The sequence below is a fragment of the Gopherus evgoodei genome, chromosome 12 (genome assembly GCF_007399415.2).
Source record: "Gopherus evgoodei ecotype Sinaloan lineage chromosome 12, rGopEvg1_v1.p, whole genome shotgun sequence".
Classification (NCBI taxonomy): domain Eukaryota; kingdom Metazoa; phylum Chordata; order Testudines; family Testudinidae; genus Gopherus; species Gopherus evgoodei.
In genome coordinates this window covers 21,646,994-21,666,768 of record NC_044333.1, presented here as the reverse complement: position 1 = coordinate 21,666,768, position 19,775 = coordinate 21,646,994, and the positions used below count along the sequence as shown (strand labels likewise).

At 40.0% G+C, this 19,775-nt stretch overlaps 1 protein-coding gene across 4 annotated transcripts in view; it reads right to left on the bottom strand.

The window, feature by feature from the left end:
• Positions 1 to 16,407, bottom strand: part of ZNF536 (zinc finger protein 536) — a 422,921-nt gene extending 406,514 nt beyond the window's left edge. For 2 of the 4 annotated variants that reach the window (XM_030581943.1, XM_030581946.1), the window contains exons 1-2: positions 16,289 to 16,407; positions 15,571 to 15,688 (exon numbers count right to left, since the gene is read on the bottom strand). The gene's annotated coding sequence lies outside the window, so the exon portion shown is untranslated. Of the gene's footprint in view, positions 1 to 12,924; positions 13,039 to 15,570; positions 15,689 to 16,288 lie in introns of those variants that run through there. The other 2 variants (XM_030581945.1, XM_030581944.1) reach the window with 2 other exon arrangements.
• Positions 16,408 to 19,775: the final 3,368 nt, after the last annotated feature.

Genomic DNA, 19,775 nt, shown 5'->3' with positions numbered 1-19,775 from the left:
TTCCCGCCCCCCAAAAATAGGCTGTTTGACATTAAAAAGAAGGTCCTGAAATGTACACATATAATCTAAATTGAAAGAGGTACCTGTACATGTGATATACAGTATGAGAATATCATACCTGGGCTAGAGGCTCCAAGCTGCTTTAGATGGTTGTAAAAGTCATAGAATAGAACTAACAATATCATATGTCATAGCATATATATCCATAAATGGCTCCCAAATCTGCTTATATGTATTTCTTTCAACATGGATACGATAATTTATCATATTTTCCCCAATGTCTTATAAATATGTAATTCATAGAACCTGTCTTAGAAAAAAATTATTTCACTAAATGTAAGTGATGTTTCAATTAAGTGTGAATCAACTGCAATAGCCATATTCAAGCTATATAAAATGTCAAAAAAGTGCTAACATCATAATCTGAAACAGCCATTTGAGAGTTGATGTTTAAAAGGGTCTGGAATACCTTATTATAAAACAGTAGCTTTGTCCTTATGGAACTGTGACTTTAATCTAGTCATGAAACACACTGACTCTGACAAAGTTCAAAACTAAGCAAGGAGACCAAATCATAAGACAACTATGGACCTGATCATGTAAATACTTAATAGGGTCTTCAGTGAGTTGACTTCATCGGGGCTACTCATGGGAACATGCACTGAAGCAGGTACTGGGTGTTTGCAGGACTGGGCCCTGCAGAAGTAGTTATGATTCACTAGTTCAGAGAACTTTCTTTTCTGAAGTGGTCTGCATTTCTCTCATTTATATGGTTAAACACTGAACAAAACCTTGTTTTTTCGAAATGCAGGCAGCGTATCCATCCTCTTTACACACTTTGCTGTGCAGCTACCGGTGTACATAGATCTCATCAATTAACATGACCCTCACTTTTCTATTTACATTATATAGGAATGCTTCAGGGAAGTGGGCAGAGGGAAAGTTTGTGTGTTCACATCCAGCCAAAACCTGCTTTATGCACCTACATATCATTGGAGGTGTGTAGTACTTCTTAGGGCTCTGCAGGCCCCGAAGCCAACTTGGGCTGAATACTGCCATGAGGTTTATACTGGTAGATTTAAACTGCCCCCAAAACGGCCACTTGTTACCAGACATATTGTAAACCAAAATAATTAAAATCCCAGACAAACACACGTTTTGACCAGCGTTTTCAGTCAGATTAATTTTTTAAGTATTTAATTGATTTCATATGAATAACCGTTAGCTGATATTGTACTACGGTGAACTTACAAAGGACCTGATTTTGCAAGCTGCACACACAAACTTCCCGTTGGCTCCAGTGAGAATTATGAATGCATATTGTTTGTAGACACAGATCTATCTACTTTAAGGTTTTTCTCCTGCAAAGAGATGACCCCCATTGAATTACTGTATAAGAGAACAACTTACACAAATCTAAATTTGTAAGCCTACTTTACCTAATTTTAACAGATATTTCTAAATACAAGTTAAGGATAGGATCCAAAACCCAGGGAAGTCAATGGAAAGACTCTCACTGATTTCCAGAGACTTTGAATCGGGCTCCTTTTTCTTCTCCTACAGATATATAATACATTATTTAAAAAAATAAAATTAGAGAGCGAAATTGTCAGGTTAATTTAGATTTTGAATAACTTAAGGTTAGATAGAAATCAAAGACCAATAGAGAGAGATTTCCATGATTCTTTTTTAATTCTACTGAAAACAATTTCTTGTTGTAAACATTTTTGCTAGCCAAGCATTGCACACATGCATGGCAGCCACAAACAGAAACTGGTGACAAACAAAAAGAGTAACTAGTGAAACTGACTTCATGTTTCCAAATGAAGTAAAATGCAAAAAATGAAATAAAATCAGGGCTGGCCTTACCATGAGGCGAACTGAAGCGGCCGCCTCATGCGCCAGACTGTGGGGGGTGCCACTAGGACCCAGAGTGTAGAAAATTGTGTCTGCTGCTGGTGCATAAGTATTCTCTCTGCTCTAGATGCACAGAGATGGTGGAGTGCTGTGCTGGAGGAAGTAGGGCACAAGAGACATAACAGGCAAGCAGGAGAAAAGGTGAGAGGGAATAACAGAAAGCAGCAGGAGCTGCAAGGAAAGAGAAGAGAAGGAGCCTCTTATGTACCTCTCTAGCACCCCCAGGAGCCTGGACTGATTAACACCAATTCTCAGGGAGCTTCCTGTTTCCTGCTGCTTCCCCGAACCCACTTGAGGAGAACAGGCAGACAACTGAAGTAGTAGGAGCCAGTTAGGCCCTTAAGATGCTGATATCTTCCCTCACTCAGGCCCTGCTATCAGCCTGCTTATTGTCCCCTTCAACTGAGTGTTGAGAGCTACTTAGCTGGCACAGAACAGCAGTCATGAGTGGAAAGAAGAAAATGTCCCTCTGGAGCAGCATTCAGGAAAAGAAAGAAAGCAAAGGAAGCTTTTCTATCTAAACAGGAAGGAGCTCTCCTGAGATACAAAGACACAGACACAAATGTTCACGGTGAGCCTTCCAGCCCCAGTGAGGATGTGAGTGGTGAGGAGATGCCTGATCTTCCAGTTAGTTAGAGTGCAGGTGACCTGGCAGCTACTGCAGCATTCGTATCTCCATCTCAAATGGATGTAACCATGCACATTCCTGAAGAAAAGTGTAGATCCGAGAAGAGTGTGGTGGAGGTGCAAGAAACAGCTGCTGCTGAGTTTAGTTCCTTAAGTCTAGATGATCCAGGATTGTGGACCCACTTGAGGGACTTCCTTGTACTGCATGGGCCACTGCAAGTGAAAAACTTCATGTTCCCCAAAGACAATGAAAATAGAAGTTTCCATCCAACACATTACTGGTGTGAAATCCCCAATGGTGGCAAAGTGGAGAGGCCATGGCTTATGTACTCAAAAACCCAGAATGCTGCATACTGTTTTTGTTGCAAAGTCTTCCAGTCTAATGTTCCAGCCACATTGAGTTTTACAGGAACAAAGGACTGGCAAAATCTAGCCAGAAATCTGGTATGCCATGAGAAGGCAGCAAATCACCAGAGAGCATTCCATAGGTGGAAAGAGCTCGAGATGAGACTAAGGTTAAAGACCACCATAGATGATCAGCATCAAGAGAAGATTATGACAGAGACTCTTTACTGGCAAAATGTTCTGAAGAGGCTCATGGCTATTGTGCTTGCTAACCAAAACCTAGCAGTGCATGGCATTCAGATCAGCAGTATGTGCCAAACAATGGAAACTTCCTTAAAATTGTGGCGCTGATGGCCGAGTTTGATGCTGTACTCCAGGAGTATCTCAGAAGAGTCACCACCCAAGAAATGTACACACACCACTACCTTGAAAAAACCATTCAAAATGAGATCCTACAGTTACTGGCAACAAAAGTCAAACAGAAGATTGTGCTGATCTGAAGTCAGCAAGATATTACTCTGTTATTCTGGACTGCACAGCTGCCATCAGCCATAGAGAACAAATGACTGTAATGGTGCGTTTTGTAACAACAACAGAACCTAGTGAAAATGTCCCTGCAATGGTGACTGTCAGAGAGCATTTTCTAGAATTTATTGACATTTATGATACTACAGGCGCTGGTATGACAAATGTGCTTCTTAAAAAGCTGGAAGATAGGGGAATTGCGATAGCTTACATGAGAGGTCAGGGCTACGATAATGGTGCCAACATGAGAGGAAAGAACAGAGGAGTGCAGACACGGATCCGAGAGTTAAATCCTCGAGCTTTCTTTGTCCCATGCAGTTCTCATCCATTGAGCTTGGTGGTCAGTGATGCAGCATCAGCTTCTAGCAAGGCTACTGAATTTTTTAATGGAATTCAAAGCATCTATATATTTTTCTCTGCATCAACTCATCGATGGCAAATTTTGAAGCAACATCTGGGAACACCCTCTCTGACACTGAAACTACTGAGTGCCACATGATGGGAAAGTCGAGTGGAGATGATAAAGCCTATCAGACACCAAATTGGGAAGATAGATGATGCCATGGAGCATAATGCTATGACAGGAACTGTTTGTGGGAGAACAGTGGCAGAGGGAAATGGAATCACCAGAAACATATGTAACTTCAAATTACTGTGTGGCTTAGTGTTGTGGCATGACATACTGTTTGAAATAAATGTTGTAAGCAAGAGACTCCAAGGTGTTGAGCTTGATATATCTGGATCAATGGAACAACTGCACAAAGCAAAGTCATACCTACAGTCTTACCACTCAGATGAGGGATTTCAAAACATTTCGAAGAGTGCACAGAAGTTGGCATAGGAACTTCAAACTGAGGCTATTTTCCCACCCGTTCAAGAATACAAGAGTCACTAAAGAAGACATTTTAACTACGAGGCATGAGATAATCCCATAAGAGACCCCAAACAACAGTTCAAAGTTAAATTATTTAACCAGGTGCTAGATTGTACAATACAGTCAGCTGAAGAACACTTCATGCAGCTCAAGGAACATAGCAGTATATTTGGGATGTTGTATGATATTGCAAAAGTCCACACTATACCTGAAGAAGACTTACACCACCAGTGCAGAGCACTAGAGACAGTGTTGACACATGATGATATGCACGATATTGATGCAAGTGATTTAGATGATGAACTGAAAGCCCTTCATGATACATTTCAGCAGGATCAACACCAAAGGCTGTTCTAGAATATATATGCACAAATAAGACCACCAACCTCTTTCCAAATGCTTTTGTTGCTCTGCACATACTTCTACAGTTGCCAGTGGAGAATGCAGCTTCTCCAAGCTGAAGTTAATAAAAACACATCTACGCTCCACAATGACACAGGAGAGGCAGCTGATCAGCCTTGCAACCATCTCAATAGAGCATGAGCTGGCCCAGACTGTGGACCTTCAGGAAGCAGTTCAAATCTTTGCAACCAGGAAGGCATGGAAAGCACCACTTTGATTATTCAAACAGATAAAAATGCCATGTTTAGTATGCAGACAAGAAAAGTTACATTTGCTGTTCAGGCATTTGAAAGTTAAGTGTTATTTAAAATTTTTGAACAAGGCATTTTAAGTTGTTAGTTCTCCTTTATTGGGTTAGGTAGCAGAGCAGTACCATGAGAGGAGTAGAACAGGAAGAAGGCAGAATTGAGACCTTTCAAAGTTTTGGCCCAAGCGAGGGAGCATGGGGGCGTCATTTGAGCTCCTTGCCACGGGTGCCAAAATGTTATGGTCTGGCCCTGAAAATGGTTAAGTATATGATTTAAAAATATTCAGATTTAATAACTCACACACTAATAACACAGCTAATGAAAACTGCTTTTGATAAATATGGGTTCAAAGCGTTCTTCCGATTGGGCAGATCTTGCCGGCTTGCCAATGGAGGAACTGGAGTTCTGTAGTACCATTCCTCTTTCTCTGGGATTCCAGGAATGCTCCTGTGCTGGAGAGTCAAAGAGTGCCTGCCCATGTTCCTGGCACACATCCTCCCAGGTTTCTGTGTAGAAATCTAGCAGGGAGTTACTACCAGAACTCAGAGCTCTATTTTATTCCCCTGGGTCTCCTCCATAGCTGTTAACAGCATCCCAGAGGGGATCCAGCTGATACAGCACGGTATCTGCCAGAGCTGCCAGGAAAGATAAGGATGAGAAGAGGGGCCACCAGTAGACAGGAGCAAGGAGCTATCAATGTCCTGACTCCCCTCCCCATGGATTCTCACCTCATCCCAACTCCACAGCTCAACTAACCCTTCTGCCTTGAGGGAATACTTGTTAGGAAACTCAAATGGGAGTTTCATATTGTTTTCTTTATCTGTGGCCCTCTCCCAAGAGTTTCTACCCAGGAATGGGCATTTTAACATAACAGTCTTCCTTGGAACTCCCAGCTATATTAAACATCTTCATGTAGGATTTCTCTATTACCATTTTCTGAATGCCATCTGTGTGCTCAGTGCTGTACAAACAGAAATGAAACCAGTCCTATTCCCAAGGAGTTATCAATTTAAGAGACTAATCCTGTACTCTACACACCCAAATCCCTAAGCTTTTGGGATGTACAAGGGATGCAGGACTGGACTGTAGATCAGCTTAGTTCAAACACATAATATATCAAATGATGGGACAGCCACAAAAATCCACACTGGGTTACAAATTATTTACATTACCACTGTGGCCCTTCAACATGTGGCCTTTGTATTTCATTTGTATATTGCACCTTCCATCTCTGGGAATGTTATTTTGTGTTTTATATTGTGAACTCTTATGGGGCAGGAACTATGCCCTCTCTTATGACTGGAAAGCACCTCACACACTAAGGACACTACTGGCAATAAAAAAAAAATAAAAAATAATATTAAGACCCAATCTGGAAATTTTATTTTCCTTATTGTTCATTTGCCTAAAAGCATGTTCAGTATTCATAGATATTGTATATACAGTACACATGCATGTACCTTTTGGCACTTGAATAAAACATATATTCTTATGATCTTTTTCTTTAAAAAAATCAAGAATATTTTGAAAAAAGACCTAAAATATGTTAAAGAGAGTTTTAAAGAATAACAGTAATGTTGAGAATAAGGTATTTTACTAGCTGTTATCCGTTATGGTATTAACGGGAGAGGACCAACATTATAGGGTCTCTTTTCCATTGATTCCATTAACAAGAAGAAGAATCACATTCCTACAGCATATTCCCAATGAATCAATGAAGAACAGACCCCTTACATAATAGGGCATGTTAATTAAGGGTGAAATATAGTCACTTTAATTATAAATTCCAGTTTGGGGAAGTCTATAAACTCTGCTTTTTCAAACCCTAAGCAGCTGAGATTTGAAGAAATGAAACAGGAAAATGTTTTGTACATGAAGCAATGAAACTGGAAAAAGTTTCGTTTGAGCATGATCTTGCACACTTGTCTGAGAGGATCTGCTTTGGACATTAAAAGAGACAGCTTAGTAGAGTTGTACAAAGCGTTCATAGTGAAAGTAGAAACCACACCAGACTCACTTGTTGTGGGGGGTTTGTTATACCTGGTGACCCAAAACTGCTCCCATTGTAATTACAGTTAGTTTCCCTTTGGCTTTCTTTGGAAGAAAATCAGGCCCTTGAAATTCACCCCAGACTGATTCACATTTTTTGCTAACCTTTATGTATTTTCTCAGCAAACACAGACCAAATAGAAGTTTTGCATCAAAACTGTATGAAATTTTCAGTTAAACATGGTCTTGATGCAAAACCAAGTGAAGCAGTAGTTTCAAGCTTAGTTTAGCTTTAAAATGCAGGGTTTGGGCAAACCCGGTGTTCAAAGAGAAACTGAGGAGAAGCCACACAGTTTGAAACCAATGAAAATATTCACAAAGACATTTGTGAAGAAAACCATAGAGGGCTTGTCTACACAGGGGTTTATTTTGTCAGTGTAGCTACAGTGATGTAGGTGCATCAGTGCAAACTCTTTGTGTAGATGCCCTGGCATCAGTGTAGAGAGTGATTTGTACTAATGCAGCTCTAACCTACACAGTATAAGTCACTTCTTAACCAGTACACTCAATCCATTTGTCACACCTATATCAGCAAAGCTGTGGCGCAAAAAGCCCTAAGTTTATAGACAAGCCCTGAGTTTCACACAGCCTTACATCTTAGTACCATTACAGAGCTTTCATGAAAACAACAATGCAAGTATATGGAGACACTGTTACTGCTGTACATGAAAATAAAATTTCACTATTGTACATTCATACAGATCTATCAAAATAAGAAATTTTAGGAAAAGAAAGAGGCCACCCAGCCCAATATGCCACTTCTTTCGGATATAAAATTTAATCTGCGCCACCTTGCTTTTTTCATAATAGCTCTCACAATTTTTTTCTCCAGCAGCAAACCTAGGTTTCCCTTGAACTCATTTATACTTTTTAATTCTATTGCCTTTCCTGTAACTTATTCCATATGCTTATTACTCTTTGCATGAAGCACTTCTGCCTGAGTTTCCTATTTACTCCCAGTTTCCTAAACTTTAGATTAACCGGACATATAAATAAACCTATTTCTACCATCTGTGATAGATGATATTATAGCGACAAGGCTGAAGGTAACAATGTCAGTGCAAATCTATGGAGACCACTTTACAGCAATGAAGTAAAATAATGTTCATACAAATTATACTATCATTTAGAAAAATAAATGTAAGTCTGCCCCCTAGCTTAGCTCAGGTCTGATTTTTCAGTCTCTCACTCCCCAGATCAGCAGAGGCCAGGACTGCTGGAGAAGCAATATACATATAGCCCTGGGCCATGTGGGCAGGGATGTTACTCAATAGCAACTTCTCCAGCTGACTGAGGTGCAGTATTGATGAGCTAAGTGGGGCTCCAGACCTCCTCAAACAGAAGGACTGGAATGGAACATCTCCAGGACACAAAGTAGGGGGAAGGATTCTATGGGACACAGGGCACTACCAGAGTGAAGAAATTTAATGAAGTGACTAAAATTATATTAAGGCTGACACAAACTTATGAAGGAAAGGAGAACCCTGGCACTCTGAACCCACTAGCACTGGGTGAAATCCTGACCCCAGTGAAGTCAATGGCAGTACTCCCACTCATGTCAATTTTACCCATTGCACTTAGGCGGTGTAGACTAGAGCAATGACACCAGACTCGGAGTCTGGACGCCTGAGCACTAACCATTCTTCGGCTACTGCCTTATTCTGTGGGCTTGGTAAAGTAATTTAACTTCCCTGCTGTAGTTTTCCCTATCTGTAAAATCAGCTAATTCCATCAGTGAGGTAGCGCCAAATTTTCTAAAATAGCCTCTAATTTTGGGTGTCTCCCATTTTAGGAATCTAATTTTTGATTCCTAGTGACTTATTTTCAGAGGTGATGAGCACTTGCAACTGTCATTAATTCCAGTTGCATCTGTGGTGCTCAGTTCTTCTGAAAATCCCAAGTGTCTGAAGTTGGGTGTCTTAAATTGAAGTATCAGAAATTAGAGGCCACTTTTGAAAATTTGAGCCCTGATGCTTGTTCATTGGTATCAAGCACTGTGCAAGTGCTAAGAACTATTAGCATACTTATTATTAGGCACTGCAGCCTATACGTTCCTCTATCAGAAAGCCCTACCACAACAGGCAATGGTGACCATTTTTTAACAATATGACAATCTATTTATGAAGAATCATTTTATTCTGCCTTTTGTTGTGAGACTCTGACACAGGACAAATGCTGCAATTCACAGTGCAGAGGGGGTCAGATACCAATGCTGCTGTGGCTGTTTTAATTCTGTTTTCTTGATTTGTGTTTAAATCATAGTGGTATTATGACAAAACTGTTTGTCTTTAATATAGTTCAGCTTGGCCTAATGAACCCAGGCTCTTTAAAAACAATCTCACATAGTGTATTTAGATTAAGACCTCTAAAAAAATTCAGTGGATTTAAAATTATTTCAAGGCCCCATTCCACAGATATGAAAAGCTCAGATTACTAGGCTAATTACAATTAGTCTACTATAATTCTCTTTTTTCATGCATCTGGTTAGCTAGCAAGTCCACAAGATGCACATGAAATTTTAAGTGAATTTTAATACATGTGAAAGATGCCAGATTCAGAATATGGGAGTTTCTCCCTTCTAGGATTTCTCTGTCTATTCATAGAATGAGTACAGCTGGGTAGGGGCAATGCAAATTTCCCCTCATTGCCCTCCCGATGTGCTTCATCTCTGATTTGGATCACTGCTAGGAGTGAAAATGTACTTCAGATCTTCAGGTTCATTCACTGTTTAGCTTCACTGCTGAACCTGCCAATAAGAGTGACAACATCGCTGCGTTTTTTGTGATCCGCTAAGAAATGGACTGACACCACCAATTCATTTCATGTTGGTCACCAAACATCCATCAGATCATAACTGTTTTTAGTCACTTCTGACCAAGGTCAGACTCTGACTAGTGACTGAGCCGTGAAAAGTTCTGTATTCTATTATCAGTTCCCTGCACCATTCAGTCACCTAACCTTAAACTAGAAATACACGTTTTTATAATATCCCTAGGATCATCCCCTTCAATGTTTCAAAATTAGTTTACTTTTACATAAGTATATTTTCTTTCCAGTATTTCATACTTTTTTCTTATTCAGTAAGCATTTGTGCCCAGAAAATCTTTGTTAGAAATAATTTGGATTTTCATCTTTTCTTGCCAATAAGAAATTTATTCATATTTATATAAAAGGGGAAATACGTATTTTTCTTCTCTGCTGAATCCATATTACTTACACCTATGAAACATAGGCACATAATGCCCCCACAAAGATGAGGTGAAGGATGAGACAGAAGATGCAAAGTTTGAATGGAAGAATATAAAAATTACGTTCCAAATACCATACTGTTTTTAGCATTATGAAGAGACTAGATACAGCAATTCAGAAATCTGAGAGAAATTCAGAAACAGAGTTAAATGTTCTTATGCTTTCCCAAAACATGCTAAATCAGTATATGCTAAAAAAATATAACTGTCCTCATTCAGACTTGACAAATAAATCTATTTACTATTTGATGTTTTTTATAAAGTTCATATAAATCCATGCAAACGCCTTTTTTATTCAAAGCACTCTGAAGACATCTGTGCAATTCACAGCCAACTTAAAGCAAAAGTAAACATTTGGAAAAATGACCTATACTGATTTTCTTACACTTGAGGGAAACTTGTGCTACTATGGGGAATAAGAATTTCAATGGGCTAGTGGATTTTATAGGTCTGTTCTCATGTAAATTTCCTTGGTTATCTAAGGCTCCCATGGTAGGTAAATAACCTAATGTTTCAGCTTTCTTTACTGAAGTTCACAATTTCTGATCTCAGCACTGCCTTTACTGCTGCAAGATAAATAGTGGTACTGATGCTGCAACTTCCAGACTACTCACTTTCCTCTCGGATTATGAATGGGTTGGGTTATTGGCCTCTAGCATGGACAAAAATACAACAATCAACCTCTTCATTATATAAGTCTTCAGTGAATACAGTGCTGGACAACTTGCTGAACAGCAGAGATCTCAAGTATTCTCAGAAGTTAGGAAAGACTATAGAACAATACCTTTTTCTTCAGTGCAGTGGACAAAGTCACTGCAAATTTACTAAAATCATTTTAATACAGAATTTCTGTAATAACAATTTGTATCTTCAGTAGCTGTTTTGCAAAACATTGCTTTAGAATAGAAATACTTTGACAAATTTGCTGCAAATGTAATATGAAGACTAACCTTTGCCACGAGTACAGATGTTAATTTCACTATCATCATTTGAATAGTAAATGAAAAGAAACTTTAAAAATACTTTGTAATTTTTTAAGTAAATCAACATTAAATCCCATTCACTTGTGGCAGCATAAACCTAACGTCACATCTACAGGTCTGAAGAAAGAGCAGACATCAATAAGTGTCTCCTGCTTAAGGAAGAATCAACTGGAATAAGATTCCTACTACATAACATCTGAAATAGTAGTGGATATATTCGCCTACAAACTAATTTTAAGTGGTTGTACAAAATGGAAGTGTTTTCTGTTTAGATGGTTCTTTGAACTCTAAGCATTTAATTTATGATTTTTGAAAGAGTAAAATACAACAAAAGTACATCCATTGTAATGTGAATAAAAAACAAGTACAACAGAAAAAGGGAAATAGATAATATAGTAAGAAGATATGCATCTCAAGCTGTTCTTGTTATGACTACAAATCAGAAAGCCCTCAAGTTGTCAAAGTTAAGAAAAAAGATCAGCTGTCTAATGAACATAGAGGCCTAATTTTCAGAGGTGCTGAGCACCCACAACTCTGTGTGAAGTCAATAGGAACTCCAGGTTCAGCATTTCTGAAAATCAGGCCCAAACTGTATTATAATAGAAATAGTATTTAGAGAGTATTTTTGTTGCAGAAATGGAGAGGGTTCAAAGTAATCTGTCAAAGAAGTGCTGCTACATTCATGAGTCCTAAAGCAAGCTAGCTCTCATCTGTGGGGAAAAAGTTAATTCGCAGGGCTCATAAGGGCTTGCATTTGTCAAGGAGCAGGACGTCAATGCTATCATTATCAGGCAAGTCAGCCAGGCGTTTAATGGTAGAATCAGGAGACATTTGCTCTCCACTATCAGAATGACATCATAACTAAAACAGCCTTCAGCAAGAAGGAAAAAGAAACGCTGTAAGACTTGGACTATACACAGGCTTAGCACTTTTACTATCCTATACTGACTGAGTCACTACTCCCCTTTTAGGAGGTAAAGCTTTTCAATGTCCTGATTCTAAAATTCCATCCTGATAGCCTTTCCAAAATAAGGATCACATTTTTAAAGAAGTCCTCTTAAACCCTTGTCCTCAAAAGAGAGAATGTTAACCCAGCCACCTAGTTTAGGAGAGACGGTCACTTACAATTAACAAATTTACTTTAAGTTTTCTGGCATTTCTAATTACGCCAGTAATTTTCACTTTAGTGAACTATATGGAAGAATGGGGGATTGAACTGTATTAAGACACTAGCTCTAGCTAACTCTGTAATTTAGAGACTAACAGTTTAGTTAACTCGTTTTTAAAAGTGTACACACACACACACACACACACACACACACACCACTACCTCTCTTTGAGTAATCAGAGGAATTTAGTGATGAACTTCCCAGTGATCAGAAACATGAAAAGCAGTACACATTTAGCTTCCACAGTAGCTGTAACTATACACCCCAGGTCCCCAGAATCACAAATTGTCAATCTATTTCCCCTCTCCCCCCGAATCACTACAGGTACACAGACACTGTACAAAAGCCTCACCTTGTGTAAGAAGTATGAGGGGAAAAGTTATGAAAGTCGACAGACAACCTAAAATCCCTCAGGCTACAAAAAATCCCGCTATTGAGAATCAACCCAAGAGACCACACAGGGAATGTACAGCTTTCAGAAGCACTTCTCATCTTATTTGCGCTTAACCTATTGATGTACTTATGCAGGTCACTTACTTTTCGAATAGATTTGAACCCTTTATAATCATGCAGATCGTCGCGGGTTTTCACTGGGGTGTTTGGTTTGCTTTTTGCAAACAAGTTTCATAAAAAAAGGAAAAGGTCCAATTATGCAAATCCGCTCCGGACAGGTAGTGAATATTCAGTATGACGGTGATACTGTCATAGTTCAATGCAACACACTGCACTGGACAGATTTATGAGGCAACGTCACTACTATGCTCTGGTCCTCGTTGAAGCATCTTGAAGTTAATTAAAGCTGCAATGTCCACTTTTCCAGCCCCCCTCCTCATGCCGGTTTACTATTTCAACATCAAACCAGCCAGGGGGCCTCCCCCTCGGTCTCTGTACACTTAAGCAGCCTGCCACAGTCAGTGAACAATGAACAAAGATCTGAGTGATAGACGGGGCGGGGGGAATCTCCACGGGAATAATCAAATCCGGTTTAAACAAGTAAAAATATATAGTTTCTAATATTAAACTAGAAAAGAAAACATTCTTCTCCAACTGAACGGGCACAGGCGCTGGGCCAATCCCCTGCAGAAAGGACCTAAAAGCAGCCAGTCCTCCTCATTTCGAGCAGTGAATGAGCCCAAACAAGGATTGTAAACTTAATTATGACACTTAAAATAGTCTTTTTTTTTTCCACATATGCAGGGAGGCTCGCCACTGCTAGCTGTATCAACCGGTCAAATCAGCTCAGCAAACACGGCCCCTGTTGGATTTATTTTAAACTGCACAGGGGAAAAAAATGCACAGCTCTAAAAGTGCACTACATGCTAAAGCACACATACAGTACACTCATGCCTTCTGAAGGAGCTTTTCAAAGACCAGCTCCCCTAGAACTGCCTGTTATCTGCGTCTTGTATTCTCATTGTTTGTCCATGCATGTTGAATAACAAACAGAGCAGCCTCAGCGCCTTCGGATTGCAAGGACTCTCCCCTTACCCAGCTCATTTTCTGCTAAAGTGAAAATGAAGGGATCTGACAAATCACGTCTCCGCCTAGACACTATTATAGACATAACAATATCCGCCAAACAAAAACCCTTAAACAATAACATCCATGCACGTAAATAGGCTGCTGAATCCTTGCTCCTTCTACACTTTCCCTCCCCCCCTAATTTCTCTACCCCCTCTTCACAATACAGGAATTTATAAAACGTCCTAAAATTGGACTTAATATTCTGCAGAGGTAGATTTTATGCATCCACTAATAGCAATTATAATATAGGAGTCAAAAAACTAACTTTTTCGGATGGACCCAGTTATTACATCCAATCTCCTTGAAAGAACCGCAGACTCTTTTTAAAAAAGCCCCCGTTTTTTTTTTAAGTTCGCAAGCATCACTGTTTCTGTCAACCTTTCTTCATATACATATTTATATAGATATTCATTATTTGCAAAACTGCAACAGATGGGCGCCTTAAAATCTAGATTCTTTCCTACTCATCAACGAATATTTTTATTTAAAATCTTGAAACATCTACTGTGCCCCCGCCTACGACTGTTCTCCTCAGTACTTCATCCCTGCAAAATCATTCTCAGTAAGAGAGGGGAGCCGTCAAGATCAGTGCCGCCCCAGTGTGCTAAAAACGAAGAGCCTATAGCAGTCACTTCATCGCAATACTTTTTAAAGATAGCCTTTCCACCCCCCTCAACCATTCTTCACACCCCGCACCCCCCGAAAATTTTAACCCCGATGTCTTGACATAACCCAGTTCCTGGAAAGGCTCATGTCCGAGTCGCTTCTCTTATCCTATGGAATTGGCATTTAAGTTTCCTCTTTAACCTGTTACTTTTTCTGCACGTTAAAAATGCCCTGGATTTGTGGCTGACAGGTGCGTCTCTGCTCCTTCTGCAGTGTTTTCAGGCATGCTCCTTTACCTTGCTAAAAGGTTTTAAACCTGATCTGACATTTAGTGCATACTTGAATGTCATAACGTTTCTGAAAGCATTATGCACGGCTCCTATTCATAAGAGGTCGATTAGAGCACAAAATGGCAGGTCTCTTAGGCACTTGAGTCTCACAAGTTTGACACATGCTATGCATCAGCTAACTTTGATTAAAAAAAAGGGAGGGAGTTTACACATTACACTCCGGGTAGCGGGGATCCTGCAAGGAGGGGGCGGCGGGGGGACACGTTTAAAGTCACTTCAGCAAAGTTTACTCAGCAACAATCCTTTAAAACAAAAAAAGTTTCTGGGCAACTTAACGGCAGGATTTCTCAGGGCAGCAGGGAGCTAACTTGCTCCTGCCCGACCCCACGTTATCCCAAACCAGGCAAACTCTTGTCTCGCTCTTTTTATTTTAAGTAACGGTTTTAAAAGAAACGAGAGAGAGAGAAAGAGGGGGGAAACCGGAGGGTTTTCTTCAGGCTAAGTTCTATAGCGCCATTCAATGGCTTCTCTGCTCCTTTCATTATTTTCTGCTTTTCCCCTGACAGCCCTGCTTGCAAACGTCACTGCTATGGATATTTAATTATACTGTATTTTTTTAATCACGGTGGAAAACGCAGGCCCCGTTGCGATGATTAAAAAGAAATAAAAGAAAATAGTCCAAACTGACTTTGGAGCCTCTTTCCTCGCTCCCGGGAGCCGCCCGGAGCCTGAAAACCCCCCTTTTTACCTTTGTCTTTCTTACCTTACAATTTAAAGCAAAGCGTAGAAGAAACTCCTGCACGTAAACGAAGCGTTGTAAAAAATTGTGTTCAATGAATAATGAAGCATGTCCACATGATTGACTTGATCATTTTCTTGTGCTGAGGGGGAAAAGTGGAGCGCGGAGCTGTCACAATTGCCCGCTGTGGCTAGCCCTCCTAACTGTTTGCAACACATCCCGAGTCGAGAGTGCTTTATTTTAATCTGTCTCTTTTCAGAATAACCCCGTTCATTGATACTGATCACCCAACATCACAAGACATTCCCATCTTTCAGCTTGGACTCCCCCTATCTGGTAGGTGAAATGCATTGTACCATTAAAAAAGCACTCCATTGTCGTCTTGGCATAATTCACAGCAACTAGATAGGTCTTGCGGCATTTAGCTTTGATGAGCCAAAAGCTGAACCCTTGATATAATAATCTACAAAGAATGGTCTGTGATCGTCCATTTTTTCTCTCTGTCTAGCAACTAAGAAACCATTTAACACAGCGCAGCTTGGTCTTGACCTTGAGCTCATGTAAACACACTTATTAAAATCTATCTATTCTCTAAGAACACATTCTGATTGTCAGACTTGTTATTCAGACATAGATCAACCCCCCTCGCCTGTCTTTACTTGCATTCCTGCCTTTTGCTAAACAATTTTTTATCAAGCCCGAAGAGATTACCATTTTTTTTTTTAAAAAGCGTCGTTCTTACCTGCTCCTGAAACTATTTCAAGTCTGTTTCTTTTAAAAACTCCAGGGTAAATCTTGGTGGACACCGGGACCGGAGCATCAGTCACAGCTCCGGCGTTTAAGAGAAGTAATCAGCGATAAAGTGACGTTGATCTGCACTGTAACCTTGTGGCGTATTTAATGTAAATAAGCCAGTTATGTTGCCAATCGCATGCATACAAACACATAAAGGTCTTCAGCGTTGCATTTTGATTCTTTCCATTAGAGCCGACTTTATTTACATACACTATTTAGGGGATCATGATAATTCTAAAACAATACTAGTGCCAAATGATTATGAAAATATGATTTTAATTAATCACGTAGTAGGCAAGGAAATTAGCATACGGTAATTAAACTTAGAGAAAAACGTCATGGAGGTTCTCTGCCTTATGGGTTCGGAATAATCATTAAACGATGGGTTTTCAGGACTTAATTATCAAACAAATAACTTTTTTAAAGCAACTTTACAAGGTTTATCCGCAGGGCAACGATTTAGTAAATAATATATAACCAGGCAAACAAGGTGCAAATGTGACTGGTGAAATAGGTTATGTTCCTACAAAGCAAAAGGGGAGGGGGGAAGCTGAATAATGCAATTATGGATTCTGTGTCCCACAGTTGACAAAAGCATGGTGCCTCAATAGACTCTTTGTTATGGGATTATATAATGATTGTGGTGTAATTATGGGAAAAAAGATTTAGTAGTAATAAAAAGTATCGAAATACACCAATGAGCAGCTTGTTTTAAAGAAAGGCGTGCATGTGACATTAGGGGCATGTTAATAACAAAAAAGGCAGGATCCGAAAGGGTTGACAAATAAAACAGACTGTGATGCGCATGATTAAGAAGCAATGGAGACAGATTGATTATTCAAAATGCCTAGCCACAGGGACACTTAAAACATTGATTCAGGTAAGACTAGTTTCATCTTGACTGAAATGAGTTCCCTGAAGATGACTGGCATACATTTTAAATCAGTTTGCTACATAAAAAGCAAAACATCACAAGCAGAATCCATCTAGTTAAAATAGAAGTCCAAGGGGAAAAAAAGTTTATGTTTGTGGCAATTCCCAAAGAGACTATGGAATTGCAAAGGAAGGGGATTTATTAATTAGCTCTTCCTAAACACTGGACCTAAATGGACCCATCATTTATAATCCCCAACCTCCGTTTCTGGATTATTTGGTGCTAACCTGGCTCCTTAGGTTATAGAGGTTGTACAGTAAGACTTTTCTTACAACTGAAGTAAAATAACTTTCTAAAATAACTGGAAAAATAGCTATTTTCCCCAACTGATATTTTAAAAGTGAAGTTTATGAATAGTTGTCCAGGGCTATTCAATGTTACAAAAATTCCCATGTCTATACTAAAAAGTTTAGGAATTCACTCTGCATTTTCCAATTTGATGTGTCTGAAATTCTCTTTGAACAAATTCCAAAATACAAGTTTTTTCTATAGAAATTAGCATAGCAATCACATCAATAATATCACTATCTCTATGGGAATGATAACTGGAGCAGTGGGGGTGTTCTTTATTTCAATTCTTCGTGGATCAACTGATTATATTCTGTCTTCTTTTGAACTTGTTATTGTAAGTCAAGTGATTCTTTATAAGTGACAGCCCTGACAAAGAGATGAGGATGGGAAAGCAGGTCGAAAGGAAGTTGCCATATGGACTTCAAAAAAGGCACTTTTTAAGCAAGATAATAGGGAAATGGATGTTGCCTTTTAACCCTATCACAACTGAATATTATTAGCAGTCTTGTGAAGAGCCAGTCATACTTTTCTTTTTAAAGTATGAGTGATAGATTTTACCTAAAGATTTCTATGACATAAGGCTTAAGTATACAAATTCTATATGAAGTAGTGCCCTTTTAGAGACTGAGGACAAGTGACACCCAAAGGAATCAAGGGCCAGAGGTGTTGAGACTACCAAACAAAAACTTACAGCAGGATAGGGACTCTAGAAAAATCCACAATAAGTTTTCCGGAGACAAAGCCAAGTGTATAAGGTAGAGACAGGTGAAACAGGGACTGACTATAAAGGAGCTTTAGACAACCAACTAGCTTTCTCTCTCTCTCTCTCTCTCTCTCTGTGGGATATGTGTGTTGCTCACAGGAGGACTGCAAAGAGCTGCAAAAGAAGAATAAGAATCGGGTTCTCAGATCTGCTCCCCCAAAATGATGGCTATGTCCTTAGTTTGTTTCTTCTCTTCTTTCTCTTCTCTATTCTGGAGTGGCCAACTGAAGGCAGACAGAGGAAAAGCAGAAGTTGCCAGAAAAGGACATTTGTGCTCAGAACAGGTTCTAATCTCTCTACGTTGCAGAAAGAACTGGTTCACCAATCAGTAGAGGAGTGCCCATCTCAGCTCGCAGAGATGAAGGTTTCAATTAAAGACCTCCTGGATCCCAGGAGTAAGAAGGAGAGCAGGTCACCTTAGGCAGGGCAGGCAGGCAATGGTGTCAGGGGAGGCATCTTGGGCTGCCTGGGAGCCCCATTTAGGAAGCTTCAGAGACATGAACCTGTTGAGGTTTCTTTCAGAAATATATCTGTAGTGCAAGCCCCACCCCAGCTCCCACACTTCTTCTGATCCCTATCATCTGCCAGCCCATGTTTACTTGGGCTGGGATCACCCCAGACCCAACAGGGCACACATTGAGGCTCCTGGAGCTGGGATCATCCCAGAGAAATGAGAGCATTGAACAAAAGCCCCTCTGCTCTGCAAAGAGCCCCAATGACTCTGGACACCACCACTGCCCCTATAAACTGCTAAGTAAATGCGTGATGGATACAGAGTTAGGATTCAGAGGCTTAAGATGCATGAGCCCAGAGCAAGTTGCCCAAACCAGGGTTTCACAATTTTCCCAAATCACCTCTTCATCTCCAGTAGAGCCTCCCATATTCTATCCCGTTCCTTTCTACATCATTCGATGCACTCCCGTGCTGTCCATTCTTCCCTCTCTCACACCATGCCTTTCTTCTCCAGAGCAGACTAATCTGTTATTAACTCTAGAACTTCCAACTCCACTAGCCCAGCTTCCACAACCTCTTCTTAACTCTCCACTTCAGCTTTTTCCATATACTCTGTGAGGAAGTGTGCCATTCCTTTAAATCTGGAGTAGGAAGTCAGGCCGGAGAGATCTAGAAAAAAAAACTGTAGCTGGTTAGAGAGAAAGGTTTATACTGTTTTTCTTACTTTACAAGTTTCTTGTTAGTATTAGAAGAAATAGTGCCCAATTCTCCATTGAGCTCCTTCGCACCACTCCACCAATGCAAAAAGTCTATGAAATCAGTGGACCTGTCCCCTGAGAATTCATCTTGCACAGGGGTAAATCACTGGGTAGCCGGTCTCAGCCACCCCCATCATAGTAGTCCCTGTACAGATGGCATGGCCACTAAAAAGAGGGTGTGGCTGGATCACTGCTGTGCTGCAGTTATTCCTGATAACCAAAAAAACCTCTTGAG